Here is a 14926-nt window from a genome sequence, read left to right on the forward strand (position 1 = left end):
CCTTGCAGTGAGTGGAAGGGAAGCACACTCAGAAGAAGCCGGTGAGACGTGTAGCTGTGTGTGTGTGTGTGTGTGTGTGTGTGTGTGTGTGTGTGTGTGTGTGTGTGTGTGTGTGTGTGTGTGTGTGTGTGTGTGTGTGTGTGTGTGTGTGTGTGTGTGTGTGTGTGTAAGCTTTGATGGTGGCGCTGCCTCGCAATGCTTCACTACAAAAACACCTTTTTAGATGGTAGTTCCCTTTGGTACTTTCCCCACTTGTTTGCTTATAGCTGGAGCGACCTTGTTCATTTCAAGTTATTATTATGTTCGGAGGACTTGAGGGTGGGCTGAAGAGGGAGGTGCAATTGTTAGACAGTAGCTGCTGCGCACAGTTAAATAAGGAGTCCTGAGAATGACCAGATATAAAAGCACAACAGTACTGAAATTAAGTTGGAAATGAGAGGGTTTTTTTTTTTTTTTTCAAAATTGCAATGATTGGTAGAAAATGGGGCCTGTTGTGTGGCATCGTCGTCACTTAGCATCTCACAACACAATAACACAAAGCCTGCATAATTAACGTATGGGCTGCGATTAAGGATTTGAACCCATTCTGTCACGATGCGGGCCCTTTGTGACGTCGGCGGCAGCACCAGCATTTTCCATTAGGCTCTTGGAGGGTCTCTCTAGAGGGAGCCGACTGAGGAGGAGTGGAGGGCCTCTCATAGCACGCCAAGGTCACCGGCTTGCTCGTTCTCTCTGGCTGGGGAGCTGCAAGCCTTGGATGGAAGGTGTGTTGCTTTATGTCGGGGCTACCTCCGAATGTCTGAATAGATCAAAACACAGGAAACAAGACACTCTGACATCCCCCTGTCGCACTCACAGACTTAGTTAATTTAAACACAAGATACTTGTGCTCAAAAAGAGGATTCATTCTCAGTGAAGAACCTTGGAGCTCTAATCTGCCTCTATACCTGCCAAAGAGCAGTGATTCCTAACACGTCTCTGGGGGTCATCAGGTGGAAACCTCCCTTCAACAGTGTTTCGCCTACTTAGTCCCACTACACCTCCAGGAGGTTAGGCAGTGAACTCCGGCGTCCCAGAGTCACCCCCCCTAGTGCCAGTTCACACTGCTCCTACACAATCCAAACAGCACCGCCACGTTCAACTGACCCAGAGATGCTCCAGGTAGTGGCCAGTACCGATGCTACCATTTAACTATTGCTAATGCTAATGCTAACCGCTAGGAAGAACAGAAGAAGACAATACAGTTCCGATGCTACCATTTAGCTAATGTTACGTGCTAACCGCTACCTGCTAAGAGGAACAGACACAGACTCTTCTTCATGTCCTCCCCTGTAAACCTTCAGAAGCCAAAGCCCCTTTCCTTCTTGTATCGTTTTTGTGTTGTGTTCTCATCTGTCTACCACTGTTTCTGCCTCCTCTCCAGCCTTCATTTCTATGTTCTTGCCAGAACTTTGCGCTCCAAACATAAGCAAATGCATGTTGTCCAGTTTCTGGCCCTCGCTGCCCACACGCTGACCAGCCGCAGCAGGAGTGCTCGAAAGGGCGTTTGGAATAGATCGACCCGCACAAGGCCCCAGTGGTCGTCCGTCCTGCTGCTACTTTTGAGCTCAGTAGCAGCCTGGAGTGAGTTTCTGTTGGCTCCGACCGGCCAGCAGAAACAAGCCATAATCACTTTCTCACCATCACCCCTTAGCAGCAAGAAAATGGGATTTGGGGCTGGGTAACTTATCTGGAAAACAGCCACTGCATCAAGAAGACTTCTTTTACAGCCCACCAAAGCCTCGCTCAGGGGTCAGTAGGAACAATGGGTGAGGCTTAACAAGAGCTCATGGATAGCTCTTGTATCCCTTACAAAGGATGTTGTTTCAACTCGCCTTCATCCTCAGTCGAATCCTTATTTATTTTGTGTCCACACCGTTTGAAGGCATGAGCGTGGTGGTTTCAAATTTGTTACTCTTAATTCCCCGGGCCTTATCAGACATGTCAGACATGTACAGCACTGATTCCAAAAAGTTGGGATGCAGTCGTTTACAAACAAGCTCTTCCCAAGCCTGTGGAGCCTTTGGAGGATGCTCCTTTCATACCCAATCATGATACTATCACCTGTCACCAATGAGCCTGTTTACCTGTGTTTCGTTCCAAACAAGTGTTTTACTACAGCTTTCCCAGTCTTTTGTTCCTCCTGTCCCAACTTGAAACGTGTTGCTGCATCAAATTCAGAATAAGCAGATATTTACAAAATGAACCTGATGAGGTAAAACTTTATTTCATTATCATGGGTTTTACGCAGTGTCCCAACTTTTTTGGAATGGGTGTATAAATAGACGTTCATAAACACACACAGACACTACATCAAACCTTTCTTTGTCTCTGTTCTTCCTGCTGACACAGTATAGTATAAAGTAGTGCATTTCTGTTGTGAAGACACCCGTGGGACAACCGGTTGTGCTTATCAGTGTTTCTGCTTCTTGTCATTCCTGCCCAGCTATGTTGTTGTGTCTATAGACTCAGGTTTTCCCTGCCATCTGACAACGAGCTTCAAGGAGCGCTTTGTTGTCTCTCAGACTCGTACTATTGTGCTGAGCTCGGCTTCTGTCGCTGTTTGTGGCCTAAGCGGATTCCCCATCTGTAAACCACCTGCCTTTCCCCGTGTCACCCTGGCTGGTCTGCGCTGGCCAGTGTTTTCCATTTCCTGTGGATGTTATGCGCTGTCACTGTGCCTGCCGCTTATCTTATTCCCAGCAATGTTATAAACTGAAGAATAACACGGTACAGCTCAGCTCAGCCGGGCTCAGCGTGGCTCTCTATTGAGAGAAGAGAGGTATTGTAATGGCGGACTAGCTGGGTTTAATGTTGCCTTCGGGGCTTGTTGCTGTGTCTGTTCTTTTGTTGTCTGGAGGCGAAGCTTAACACACTGTGTTTGTATTTGTGTGTGTGTGTGTGTGTGTGTCCAACTTGTGCGGCTGCGTTTTCCAGCCCAGACAGTGCCGTGGAAGAAAGGCACAGGAAATACCAAGGCATTTTTACAATAACTGGAGAGCTACCGGATGCACGACATTCTTAAGACATGCAGTGACAGTTTCTTACATACGCAGCGGCAGGTTTCAGATGTAGATTTTAGTACAAATGAACACGCCTCTCCTGAACTGAAGATGGAAGGTGAGCCACTTCCTACCAACATCTGCATGTGAAACGATCCATTTCCTGTTGACAGGAAGTGTGAAGAGGAAGGTCAAGACGTGCAGGCACAACCCAGCCTAATGCAGTTATTTGATAATGTTCTTTACTATCAATTACAGGCGGGACTGACATGTGAAACATGCCGTGTCTGATGTCTGTTTCCATGTACTCAGTGAATAGATGTATGGGGGGCTGCTATGCCCCGATTACATCATCAAATGACATCGTACCCACAGCAATGAAAGCCTGGCCTGAGGAATGCCCTCCACTTGTGTTTTTCTTTCCCTCTTTCTTCCCCCCACTTTCTCTGTCGCTCTCGGTTTCACATAAATGTGGCTTACATGCAGTTAACCCATAAAAGGCAAAAATGAAGTCTTTTGAATCCTGTGCCCCAATCCATAAATAGCCCGACTTCAGCCTCGTTTAAACTCATGTTGCGGCCTCTGTCCCACAAGCGAAGCCCCCACCCACAGTTTTACTATAACTTGACAATAATAAGGCGGCCACTTGCAAAGCCCCAATGAATGGCTCCGCAGGACTCGGGTTAGGCGCACAGGAGGGATGAAAGTGTTTCAGCAGCGGTCAGTCACCACACTGCAAGGGCGGAGGCCGAGCTGGCACCAGCCCTGGCTTGTGACTGACCAGGCAGGCCGGGCTGGAGGCTGTCTCTGGGTAAACACAGGGAGGGGAGGGTATGGGTGTAGCATATGGTTAAAAAAAAAAGAGGTGGGGGATAAATAAATAATGGGAAGGCTGTGGAGAGAGGGAGGCTGAGGGCAGAGTTTAGGGGTTAGCAAATTAATGGGTGAGCCCCAAGATTGGCCACGGGGCATCTGTCAGGAGAGGGGAGGGCGTTGTGGTGAAAGGGTGTGGCATGCATGAAGTGGAGGCTGGGCAGAGAGGTCTCAGCGGGCAGGACAACAACAGGCATCTGCGAGACAGCACTCCAGAAGGCTTAAACGGAAAATATTTTGAAAATCAGCGCCAGCGTATTCTTCATAGCAAGCATGAGCTCATGTGTTGTGGCTGCGTGCAGCGGTGTGATACTGATGAGCCGTTGGTGGTGGCGATGAATAACACTGTGCCTCCAACAGTGCAGTCAGTCAGTCAGTACGGCGGATAGGCAAAGATCACCCAGCAGGGAGGGAGAGGGGTGTTTTTCGGTGAAGCCAGGCCCCTGAAGCCACCCAAGACGCGCGTGGCGGGTGGGGTGCGTTTGCATGTGTGTGTGTACACGTGGAATTAAGGGTAGCTTGATGTATAGCCACAGCTGGGGCGGGGTGGTGGAGGGGCTGTGGGAGGGGACGGAGAGACAGCTGGCAGAGCAAAGGGTGAGTGTAACGAGGAGTGAGTGTGACAGCCACAGTGACTCCTTTGTTCCCACTCACTTGTGCCAGTCACAGTGAGTCGATGGCTGATCTGCGTAGTGACTGAATCCTTTCACTGCACCTAGGCCAGATACACAGTGTAGCTTTACACTAGCCCTCTCTCCTCACTGTGTGTGTGTGTGTGTGTGTGTGTTTGTGTGTGTGTGACTCTGTACCAGAGCTGGCAACGGCAGCAGGAGATTTCCACAAGAGAGCCCATAACGATCTTCCATAATGTCAGTGCTCCTGTAGAGCGCTTATTACACTCGTGATGATAGTCATCAGCTGCTAACATAATTGTAGCGGCAGCAACATCGAACCGTTGCCTGTTCGCTATATGCTTAGGTAATGAGTGTTGTTGAGGGCCCGCGTTCTCTCCTGAGTTATGGTTTAATAAGAGGAGTAATTTTTGCTCTGGCGGAGAGGAGCGTGTGCAGCGGTCCTGTGCGGCTTCTGGAGGAAACGCTGAGTTTATGGAGGTGCAAGGTCACTAGAGACAGGTTATTCCACCTTTCTTTTATTAAACCTGTCTGGCATTTGTGTGTATTCACATGGGCATTTGTCTTTCCCAGCACGTTAATTTTCACTCCTCAGAATGCCAATGGCCTTTAAATAATGGACCAATGGATGGGGGATGTACTCCGCAGCTTATTCCTCTCGACTATAAAAAGGTGCTTTTTTCCTCTGAGAGCCCAACAGTGTCCACTCTCTGACCACCATTTAGCTTTCCATTTTTTTTCTTTTTTCTTTTAGGAGTTCAATAAGCCTTTTCTGCGCCCGACTTCATCTTCTGAGCATCTGAACCATTTAGTTCAAGTAGGACAAGTAAAAATAGCCACAAATCAATCCCAAATGTTCTCGGGCTCTTTGCACATCTCGATCTAGGCTAGCACAACCCAGCAGGGGATAGAGTGACACGAAATTCAAAGCTGGGCAGAGTGACTGGCAGACCGGCGCTTCAGAGGAGGGCGTGTTCATTAAAAATGTGACTGGTGGCGGTGATTCGGGCCTTGACACACTTTAAAAGCCATTAAAGAGGCAGTGGCGGATTATGGTTTGTTGAGTTATGATGATGATATGACCTTTCGGTTATTACATGCTTCAGCGGAGGTGGTAATCCTCTGAGCTATCGAATTTAGCTAAGTGGTGACCATGTTTCCATTAAGAGATGTATATGACGTGTGCAACGCTGCAGCAGCAGTGCGTGGCGGGCAGAATCATCGATAGCACACAAACCTCACGTTCTGTAAGTGTTGGGCGATTCCACGAGAGAGATGGCAGGAAGTGCTGCGGGGCAACGGCTGCAAAGAGCAATACTAGATCTTCAGATTGTTTTTTTTATGCAGGGTTCAGCTACACGCACATCACACAAGCCAACCTTTTGAAAACCGTTTTTAAAAAAATCAAGAATATCTCATTGTTTCCATCAAATAAGAACTGATTCAAATGTTTTAATCTTTATGATTAAGTACTAAAGTGTGGCTCTAAAGCAGCGTGAGCCACCTGCAGTATCAAAACTCTTTGCATCAGATCACTTCAGCAATATGTTAGTATTTCAAGTTGGCCCAGATACCGATATGATTGTTGCTTCAGACGTAATATTAATAATTAAATTGATTGAATGGATTTCCATTCATGCCTTTATGTCGTCTCTTTCTATCATGTTTGCAGGGTGCAGCATTAAAACAAGCATCAAAGCAAACACTCCTCATTTCTCCCTAATGACAAAACTGTGCTAAACCTCATGACAAGCTTTGCGCAGGCAGAGTCAGCAGAAACAAAAATGAAAGTCGTGTGTGCCTGTGAGATAAAAACACATTTCAGAAAGCTAAAAATGAATAATCCTAAACTATAATGAGTCAGAATGAAAGACAATTTGCAAATTCATCCAACTCTATTTCTGACAAAAACGTTGTGCCTGTACCAAAAACTGGGTCGCCTCGAACTTCGGATTGAAAGTTGCTGATGACATTTATCTTTTGCAAGCGCTGCTTTGCCATATCTGCAGCAGCTCAGGATAACACTGCATATTTATGCAGTCGTGTTACCGAGAAAACAGCCGAAAAAGGGATCCTGTCGCAACCACACCTGGCAACATCTCCAAAAATCATGAGGGAAAATCGTGATCTAATTTCTGATGTGTGCCTTGCAGAAGCCGTGCTACCACTGCAGAGTCTGTGCAGGCAGTCATGCTGTGTCGACCCTGTCCTCACGAGGCACCAGATGTATCAGGAACTCTCCCCGCGTTGGAGTTTCATGGGAAAATCTGCAGCGCTATGCAATGAACATGCACCGTCTTCCTGCACGTGCAGCCCCTGATAGGAAATCGTGTGAAAGCAATCCTCGTTGTGTGTGTTTGTCTAAACGGCAAACAAAATGAAAGCCGGCCCTTGGTGGCTCAGCAATCATTTGCAATGGAAATTCTGTGACCCGGGACGCCCAATCCTTCACATCCCATTTAACTCGATGGAGCACATGCCAGCCCGGCCGGCACTGCGAGCTGAGGGAGTTAAGCTCCTGTAATGTAACAAAGCAGGTCTGAAAAAGCTTTCCAGTCATCAGCGAACTAGCCTTTTAGTTTTAAACCCACTAAGACTGTAGTCATAAGTGTAATGCTTTTTATAGTACTCCATAACAAGAAAGCGCTCAGTGTATCACTCTTTGTTCAGCAAGCCACGGCGGCTGCTGGGTACCTCAAATCCACCACACTCTGAAAATCAAGTTGGTTCCTGTAATATATGATCATTCTTTGTACATTTGCCAAATATGCCAAAACATCCTTTCCACAGCATCCGTGTTAGCTGTTTCCAGGTGGGATTTTGCTTTGAAAATAAAGCCAAATATGATGCTTATTTGATTTACCGTGTCGCCCTCGACTCAGAGATGCATTTTGCTTCTTGTTACGTCACTTGGGTGTTTGGCTTTCACTGTGCAGGATGATGCATGTGCAGAGTTTGACCATAGAGGGCTGTTTTCACATTAACGTTTCTCTGTGCTCACCTTAAAATCTCAGTTTTAAGTGTTATGTAGAAATTTAAACCTCCAGCACACGTACACTGCGAACCAGGAGACATGTTTTCCAGCAGTTAAACGTCTGAAATGAACACTATTTAAATATTCATAGTTTTTGTTTTCTTTTTAATGAGGGAGACAGAGTAGAAGGACTTGTAAGAATTTTAAATTGGGTAAATTTAACTTTTCTTTTGTGGAAAAAACCCTCTCAGACAAATTTATTTTCCAAGCAGCGTGTGTTTATGTCTGTAGGGGAGCGATGCTGCAGCCTCCTCGACAAGCATACAAACAAGAATAGAAATAATCATCTCAAATGACCTACAGCTGTCGAAAACTTTCCTAGATTCACTGGTCAACCAGAGACCCCACCTGATTTCCTGATTTCCTTTTCCTGATTCATTCTGCCGGCACTGTTCACCCCGCTTACCATCACACCATCTGTGTTAACTCATTTTCAGAAGTGACGTGTTAAACATGAAGTACAGCATCACATATGAACATTACACTTACAGTAATTACCCTATTCTGCCATATTGGCACTGCTGTCGGGCAGAAAAGTTCTCTTTTCTCTGTAAAATGAGTGAAACTAAGCCTTTAGCCACAGTATTGTTCTTGCATAATCCCCACCGCTCTATTCTGGGACTTACACACACAAACTCTCACCCGGTCGGCAGAGTGCTCTGCTCTTTTTATGGGTCCGTGGGTGCGTGCGAGTAACTTCCACAGCACCTGACCGTTTGCTTTTCAATTAGCGCACGAGAAGATGTGGCGCCGCTATCTTCCTCATGAACAGCGCTAATCCAGTTAAGAGACGGAGGATCCCTCAAGAGCTGTATTTGCTTGGCTGGGAAGTGATAACCACGGCGAGTTTTATGAATGAGAGGCCCTGCAGAGGGGAGTATAAAAGGCGCTTTTACATCTGTTGTCTTTTGCTTTTGTACGCACTCGTGGTTGTGTGAGCATCTTTTCCCATCATAACCTTTTGTCTGGTGCTTTTTCCTCCCGCTGTCTGGGGTGTAATTTTAGCACTTTGAGGAAGTGGGATTTCAGCGCTTCTTTTTTATTTCCAAACCCATGGTAGAACCGAAAGAGACTTGAGCTCGACCTTGCTGAATTGAACGGTAGGGGCCAGTTAAAACATCATGAGCGAGTGCAGATTCTTAACAATTTCTACCTTTTTTGAGCTTAAAGCAATTTGATTATCAAATTGCTGCTTTTGTACGGATAATTTTTCATTTCCATAACAGAGTTTGCATGAGTAGCAGGCATGTGGTGGATAAAGCATAACTATCATGGCTGTGCCAGGGAAGAGTTATTGATTTGGCCTGCAGTAACACAGTTTGATTAGTTACACAATGTGGAAGATGGAGATCATAACATGATGCCTGTTTTTTTTCAATGAAAGCCAGGCTTCATAACCTGAACTGTGTCAGTGGTTTTATAGACAAAAGGCAGTTTATGTTTATGTGGTTGTTTGCCTTCTCTGAAATGCACCCACTTGGAATAGGAGGGGGTGTGAGAGAGATGCTTGGATGGGCTCGCTGTTCTGCTGGAGTAGTCAAGGTCACTTTATGATGGAGGCGTTTTTCTGCTTGTGAATGAAGACTGCTGTGCTGGTCCCTCCTGGTGCTACGATGCCTCCCGCCTCTTCCAGCGCACACACACACACACGCACAGGCTTCACAGTTAGACAATGGAACTATAGACCTGTTTCCATGACTTCTCTCTCTGACCAACCAAAAAGCAACATTCAGCCCCGCCTTGGTCATGTGACCTGCCAGGGTTTTTGTGTGCTGCCTATCCATCCCCTCTATACATTCTCTCTCTCTGTCTCTCCCTCTCTCTCACACACACACACACACACACACACACACAGGGGTCCAGTGAACTTTGAGGATGGCCTGTTCCTTGAAGCATGGCCCCAGAGGCTCTGATCATTGTTGTCTGCAGTGGTCAGTCTGGGGGGGGGGGGCTCTGCTCCAACTGATCCCCGTTTCTCCCCCCACTCTCTGCTGCTTTTGAAGAACTGCACTTTGATGTTCTGTTTTTGTTTTTCTACATCACAAACTGTTGTGTCTTTGGAAACAAGGCACACTTTTGTTGCGCTTCTTTTGACTCATGATCTCGCTCCAGTTTTTACCACTTGTTTTCTTGATATTGACGAATGGACTTCAGCTTTGCTTTGGATGACAAAAGAAAATCTTTTGTATCTCCTGCATGGCAATATTAAGAGATCATGCTTTGATTTCGAAGCTGCATTTTTGAGTTTGCTAAAGAAAAGAAATGAATGTACAATATTTATACACAAGTTTGTACTTTTGAATATATCATTTGTTTTGCCTCGACCTGCAGCTCCAGTCCCTTCCTTTAGGCATTCAGGCCTTTCTTTCCAGCCTCGTCCTAATGGGCCAGCTATGTAAGTTGATTACACCAAAGACCCCACGGGCTCGCAGCCAGACCAGCCACTGTGAAGTCTTCTGGGGACGCACATAGCATAGCTGACATTTTTATCTCCCTAACCCGCATCTCAAGCCGAGGCAGTTTAAGCTTCAGAAACCGCCGTTATCAGCCTCAGAATTGAATCTGAGGTTCGTAAAAGCCTTGTGCTGAAGATCAGAACGGACGAGTGGTCAAGCGTGTTCATGATGCAGAAAATCCTTATTCCCAACTTTCTCTCGTCGCAGCTAGAATCCAGCAGTCCCTGCGATGTTTCCTGTTGCTGCAGGAATTTCTGAGCCGGGGTCGACTTGCGAAGACGTCACTGAATCAGGCAGCGTTTCCATAACTCAGTCCTCTTATATCTGTCAATTTGGACTGTGGTGAGTGGGTGTTTGACCTGGACAGGCTGCTTCCAACAGGGCTGAGAAGCCTGAGAGCAGAAGGTCACACTGTCAGTGACTCAGTGCGCCCGTGGGCTCGATCACTCTCTCTCTCTCTCTCTCTCTCTCTCTCTCTCTCTCTCTCTCTCTCTCTCTCTCTCTCTCTCTCTCTCAGTTTTCCTAACTGGCAGTGAAAAGGCTTCCAGGGTAAACACCTAATTGTGCTCCTCTTTTCTGTTTTTAAGCTCTCACCGCCGACCTTGATGCTGACTGATATTGAGTTATGTAAGGGGGGAGGATGGCATGTTATTTTTAAATCTAAAGAGAAAAGAGATTGTGTTTGAACAGACCACATCGCCTATTGTGTATCAGTTAGCCAGGCAATGGAGGAAAAAACAACGTGTAATAGGCACCTTACATAACACTCTTGAATACACAAGCTGTAAGTGCAGAGGATTAAAATATACACGCAGGGGTATTTTAATGGCACAGGTATTGTTTCATAAGCACTTAAATATCCCAAAATATCATGTGTTGAGATTGATCAGGGAGCAGCGATGAGCGTCATGTGTCACCGTGTTTGTCTGCTCGCTCCTCCGTGTTTTGTAACTCGGATGCTGGATGCTGTAAACACTTGCTAAATGCAAATAAAAATCCAGATCCATGCAGATCAGTCATGATGCTGACAATCAGGAACACCAACATCTGAATTTCAGATCTGCCTCGACCACTTTGTCCTGCTTTGTTTTTGAACACTATTTCTTTATGTGCACCTATTTTGTGTTATTATCATGTTGTATTAAAGAGTAGTTTGGCATTTTGGGAAATAAATTCCCTTTATTGCTGAGAGTTCAAGAGAGCAACTACTCTTTTGCTTGCATGGTAAATATGAGCCAGCAGCCGGTCAGTTTATCTTAGCATAAAGACTGGAAACAGTGGGAAACTGCTAGCCTCAGCCTCCCAGATTAACACATTAAAATCTTCAGTCTGTACAAAAACTGAGGTGTAATAGCGACAACTTGTGAGAAAACACAAATACTGAGCTTTAGAGCTGCTGTTGTTTTGTACAGAGCAAGACTTGCTGTTTCCCCCTGCTGTAGCTTCGCTAACTGACTAGCTAGCCTCAGCTACGTTAGCCATACAGACATGAGAGTGGTGTTAATCTTCTCATATAACGTTCAGCAAGAAAGCATGTTTCCTTAAATAATTTGAATTTAATGTTAAGTAAAGAATTCAGTTGATCCAGAAAGACCTTTCTGTAAGGCGCTGCACCAAACTGGACACTTCCTACACATAATGTTCACAGCACAGCCAGTTTAGGCTGTTTCGTTCATTCACAGTTCATTTCCCACTGGACCCTCCCAAACTGCTGTTACAAGCCGGGAGTCAGTAGCATATTAGCCTGTGTTCCATTATTATTGTTATTATTATAAACCGTCACAGACGATAATAAGAGGATACTTGCACAACCCGTGGGCAGTGAGACCCAGCTAAGAGTGTAACTCTACTTGACATTTCTTGCCGTGAGATAGACCCAGGAGTGTTTGGTCCAATTAAGTAGCTGCTGTAGCTTGCAGGTTGTGTACCTATTAACTTTGCCTCTGTGGTCTTCACTGCAGGCTGTTTACTCCATATGAAAGGTGCTATTTGGACTATATTTTACAGGAAAGAAGTCGTTAACTCCTGTTTGTTTGTGGGTTTTTTTGTCCAGAAAATGAAGGAGGGGAATTATGGCATATGCACGGACCATTTCTTGAAACTCTAAGGCAGCTCTCTCATTATGGTGTGTTAATTGACATCTCTGTAATATAATCATGCATTATTGCATGTTTTGATGGTTTGCAGACTGCGCTAGCATGCACATTGATACGCATGATGATACACATTGATAACGCTGAGCTGACCTCCAAGCTGCAATTTGATGGAGAAATTATCTGCTGTTATTACATATGGACCATGATAATTACATTACAGGTCATCCCCCAGTAAGAGTAATCCAGTTCAGACTTCCTCCTCTGGCTCATCCAAGCAGGAAGTCTGCTTCTCTCCTGTATCCTCTTCATTGTGGAAATACTGGGACTTCCACAGGCTAATAGCTTATTTATTCCTTTGCATACAGAAAACTAGCATATCTTAACTTGGCAGCCAACCACAGGCAGGTGTTTTATGCTTACGGCCAAAGGAGATGATTACCTTTCTTATTAAGAATCAAATTTCCTATAGCAATGGTACATTGAAGGCACACATGTCGTAAGCTACGAGATGTTTGCAGTCAGTCAGGAAGGACTGTGCTTTTATGTGTTGACATGTTGCAGAGCAGTTGAATTAAACATCAACTGTTCTTCTACTAAGGTAGATGTCAGGTAAACATTACAGGTCTGTCTGAAGAGCTTGTGTTGTTTTGGGAAGCAGGATACTGTGGGATCAAACACCTACTCGTGAGCTGTTGTTTTGGAAGGTGATGTGCCCTTTGAAAACGTGGCCCAGCTTTCTGCTGTTAACAGGAACCGCAGAAACAGACCACTGCCGAAACCACTGTCGAAATGCATGGATCATAACCACTAGAGTTTGACAATTACAAGTAAAGCATGTTACTCCTCTTCAAGTGGAATAAATTTGGTTGCGGTTTTGAATAATAGATGATCCCCCGAGGTGTCGTGGAATTATCTTTGCCTGACAAGCTCCTCTGCAGGCAGACTGCGGGAATGTGCAGATTCATTTCACTTTTGAAAAATGTGTGAATAAGGAAAAGGGGTTATGAAACTAATCGACCGAATGACGTCAACACCCTGCCTGACATTATTATTCAGCATCCGAATTTACATTTCACATTTTGGGTTTTCAGCAGACACTCTCATCCAGAGCCATTTAGAGCTGAGCGCAACCATAAGCTCCAATTTCTGAATCACCAACATTACAAGCAACTGGTAGTAATGTGGGCCAGGGTCAGAGCCACAGCTGACTGGTAATAGTCTCTGCTGAACAGCACAAACAACAATATCAAACAATTATGTATGACGACGAGTCACACCGTTGTCACATTTGCTTGTTCCTAACTGAGAAGGCATATGATTTTTTATTGATATATATTTTTTATTTTAACTTTTAAGCAAAAGATTCAGGGCATCTGTTTCCCCATGCTTCATATCTAACCTTTGAGAAGAAAATTAATAATAATTAATACTATATATATTATAGTTGATGCACAATCAAAGTGCGAGACAGTAGGTGGGTTTAACAAGCTAAGACACATACGTATACCACGCTCCACTCTGCAGTGTACAGTTTTGCTCACTGCAGCTTTATGGCAGCACATATTTGAATTTCTCATGCCTTGAAAATGAATCAATTGCCTCAAGATTTCCTGCTTTGCCTGTCAATGATATCTGATTTCCAAAAATGTAAGCCTTTATGGTTGTTAGTAGTGATTATGTTTAACATTTGCCTGCTGCGGCACAGCCAGCCGTGCGCACGAAGGCTGAATAGCTCGTGAACAACAAACAGCCCGAACAGTTTGTCAGGTTAACACTGATCACAGCACAATCTGCTGCTCCTTGGTCGACGAAGAAGATATTCTAACTCTCCATTTCTGCTAAAGGAGTTTTTAAATCTAGAACGAGTAACGGGCATGTGGATGTAGCAGTGTTCTGTGGTTACAAAAGGGGAGACTTGATACTCCACTCATGATCTTTATCTTTGGTATCAACCACTCATCACTTGTGAGCTTGAAAACTGGCTATTGGCAGTCTGATCCTCACTCATGGAGAACAGCTGTGGTAAGCCTGAATGCCAGTTTGTCACAGTAGATACAATATTATGTTTTTGACTGCATATCAGAAATATGGCAGCCTGGACTATGGCTTTAAAAGAGCTGGGGGATGCAAATTCCTCAGCAGCACACGCAGGTTTTGAATTTTGACAAGAGCAGCCGGTGGAGGGAGCGTAGACGGGGTCGACGAGAGGGATTTTGAAAGGTTGTCGACGAACGGTGCAGTATCCTGGAGGGGTCGGCGGCGCTGAAAGAGAGCGCAGGGTGTTCAGGAGGGAGCCGAGATCATTCGGAGAGATTATTAAAGCTTTTGACGTGTAGTTGGGTCGAGCACCCGGCGAGCTCTCTGACTCAGCAGACTTCAGTTTCCCTGACAGACAGCTGTGTGTAGATCACACAGATATTCTCGGCCTGGCTGGGAGTCATTAGTGACAAAGGTCTGCTAAACTTTTTCACTTCCTCACGTGGAACTTTGGTTTGGCTTCAACAAAACGACTGATCACATGACAGCTGAACTCAGCCCTGCGTTTCATATTTTCTCAGCTCGAGACAGAAACAACATGATCTGTTTCTATTAGCTCGTTGTTTTTCCGTTTGCCGTGTTGAAATGTTTTCCTACTTGGACGCTTGCCTCTCGAAGGCTCTGTGGGAGTTTGTGTGCAAACTGAAAGTTCTGGATGTTTGCATTTATGAGACTCATACGAACCAACGTTGACCTCAGCCTGGGTGGAGTAAACATCTGTTTTTGTGTGACACAGATGGCCTGTTGAGCTTGTCGT

At 45.4% G+C, this 14926-nt stretch overlaps 1 protein-coding gene across 1 annotated transcript in view; it reads left to right on the forward strand.

The window, feature by feature from the left end:
* elmo1 (engulfment and cell motility 1 (ced-12 homolog, C. elegans)) overlaps positions 1-14926 on the forward strand; it is a 103795-nt gene that overhangs the window by 6804 nt on the left and 82065 nt on the right. The window lies entirely within an intron of this gene.

This window comes from Chelmon rostratus, chromosome 16, assembly GCF_017976325.1.
Source record: "Chelmon rostratus isolate fCheRos1 chromosome 16, fCheRos1.pri, whole genome shotgun sequence".
Taxonomy (NCBI): Eukaryota; Metazoa; Chordata; class Actinopteri; order Chaetodontiformes; family Chaetodontidae; genus Chelmon; species Chelmon rostratus.